Source organism: Engraulis encrasicolus, chromosome 14 (assembly GCF_034702125.1).
Source record: "Engraulis encrasicolus isolate BLACKSEA-1 chromosome 14, IST_EnEncr_1.0, whole genome shotgun sequence".
In the NCBI taxonomy this organism is placed as follows: domain Eukaryota; kingdom Metazoa; phylum Chordata; class Actinopteri; order Clupeiformes; family Engraulidae; genus Engraulis; species Engraulis encrasicolus.
In genome coordinates, this window is record NC_085870.1 from 4,613,461 (window position 1) to 4,616,448 (window position 2,988).

Below are 2,988 nucleotides of genomic sequence, written 5' to 3' on the forward strand. Positions count from 1 at the left end.
TTTCCTCGACAGTGCAAACAGAGCAGCCTACCCACAGCTCAGCTTGCTTGATTACATCATCTAGAATGGATGAATGATACTGGGCTGCCATTGTAAGACATTGCTGTCGAGGGATCACCTGTAGATCACCTGTACATGAAAGAAGACAACACTAGAGTGAATGAAAACTTTTTATAATGCCTAGGTCCTATGTAAAACACAACACACTGCTAGCCTGGTGAACCAGCGCCACCCGCTGGACGGCAAAATGTTTTGTCTACGGGTGGGTCTGGCCTCGCATAATGATTCAATGAAGCCAGAATGCCATGAATCTGGCAAACCAATTACAACGCAAAGATGTGTTTTGAATCAAAGCGGGCAGGGTTTTGAGGGAACGTTGTTCTCATCAACAATCTTCGGATGTATTATGTATCGAGGCCAGACTAAATTAGACATCCACATTTAGTCTGGTTTACCAGGCTAACACACTGCAATATAGGCCCAGTGCACTGCATTAATGTTGACCTACTGGTCAATAGCAAAAGGCTGATTTAGTGTTACTGTATAATAGCTGTAGCCCTGAACAGACTGGACTCTATTATGGACAATCAGCAACAACCCCTTCACACCACCTTCACTAACCAGCTGAGTCTGTTCAGCCACAGACTCTGTGCCCTCACCTGCAGGACAGACAGGCTGAGTAGGTCCTTTGTCACGTGGGCTATTCAACTGTTTAACAACAAACAGAAGGACACTAAGAAGGACATCATCATTGGGGACTGGACTGCCTGATGCCAGAGCTGGTCCAGTAGCGGAAAGCTCTTGACGTGTGTGTGTGTGTGTGTGTGTGTGTGTGTGTGTGTGTGTGTGTGTGTGTGTGTGTGTGTGTGTGTGTGTGTGTGTGTGTGTGTGTGTGTGTGTGTGTGTGTAATTTAATCCTTATTTCTCTTACTTCTACATCACAATAATTAATCTTGTCCTGTGTGAGATTTATTTCCAGAATTCATGCTGCCCATTCACTAATGTTACCTTTTTTATGAATACTTACCACCAGCATCAAATTCTAAGTATTCATTATGACTGGAAAAATTGCACTTTTCATACATGAAATGGGGGATCTTCTCCATGGTCTGCCATTTTGAATTTCCAAAAATAGCCATTTTTAGCTGCAAAAATGACTGCACTTGGATCATACTTGAAAATATTTGTTTATTATTTAGTAAACTTCCATGTAAAGATCAAATTTGGCAATAGGCAGCCCAGTTTCAATGAGCAGCATAGTTGCAGTAACTTTTTTGACCATTTCCTGCACAGTGTCCCTTTAACCTACTGACAGTTTGCGAAATATGATCTAATTTGTGGCCAGGATGTATTGTGGTTAGCTTAGGCCTGGACATCTGGCGGTACAATCCGGAGTTTAGGGAACTTCCTCACATGGTCTCTGGTATTGGTCTAGAAGTGATCTATTGCTTGTTAACGGTCCTGTGTACCTCCATTTGCTGGTTAGTTTTTGCATGTACTCTCTGCATGACCTTTTTGACCTTTTTCTGTTAGTGTATGCCCTATGCCAAAGCTCACATGTTATATTCCTACACTACTCTACTAGTACCATGTGTTCAGCGTATTAAGAAACTATACACTGTCGAACCCACCAAACAGTAGGTAGGCCTACACACAACACAGTCATTTTTGCAGCAACCACAATCAATGGTAGCAACTCATGAACTCAAATAATTGGAAAGATTATTATTGCGAAGGCGGCTTTGAAGGCCAATGTGGGTCGTGGCCATGAGGACACGTTGGCCTGCCCCCTAGGGCCCTCTGGCCCCCCGGGCCTGGGCCCAGTAGGCCCGTGTATTAATCCACCCCTGCACGTTTTATATTAGCCTATTGAATTAGTAATTGAATGAGTAGTGTATCTTCATCAACAAAGTTTGTTTGGACTCAATATCATACTACCAGTGACTACCAAATGTGGCTTTTTGATTAGGCTAAAAACAGCAAGTGTTGACTCAATTTTAGGAAACAGACAAGGTCATGGACAATTGAAGCTAAGTAACAAAAATGTTGAAAGACTCAAACATTTCTCACTTTTCATCTGGCATACTAAGTGTGGTCATAATTTAGCATGGCAGGATACACAGCATATCTCACATATCACAAAACAGACGCTGTTGAGTCGACCGCTGATTCTCGTCCGTTCCACTTACATTATGAGCCAAACAAGACTACTGCACTGTACAGATATGAGGAACTCCACCCAGACGTTAAATTATTTCCCTTCACAATGTCCAATGGTTGTGTATTTTCAGCATGTTTCTCTGTGTTTATAAACACATTTAAAAGTGTTAAATAACGCTGCTTAAAATGTGATGTTTAATTTAAAGGAACAGACCACCCTTTTTTGATTTTCACATATTTGCAGTATTTCCAAGCATTATTTATGAATGTGCATATAATTTTCGTCTATGTGTTTGCATTGCCCCGTTTAACAGTATAGCCACATTAGGCATAGCAATGCAAGTCTATGGTACAAAATAAAACACAATCAAATGTACTTATAAACCATTTTAAAATTAATGTAAAATTCACTGGAGTGTAAAACGGCAATTTAATTCCGTCCAGTGACCACTTGTGGCTTGATGCTAAAGATACCAGTTACTTCCAGTGATTATGCTAAGCTATGCTAATAATTCTGATCAAATAAATCTAAGTACTGAAAACACTGAGACGAAAATGATATGCACATTCATGAATAATGTTGGGAAATACTGCAAATATGTGAAAATCAAAAAAGGGTGGTCTGTTCCTTTAAGACCGTTCCATTCCATGAATTTAACGTTTACATGTCGCTTATTTATGCAGCCAACGACTAACCTCCTAAGAAAAAGACACTAGTGGAACCTGTTGAGGTGGCCTGTTAATGTAATATATGCAACCATGCCCTATGGAATGTTCTAATCAGACTGATCCATCTCGAAAGACAGGCTTGGCACTTGTCTATTTTCT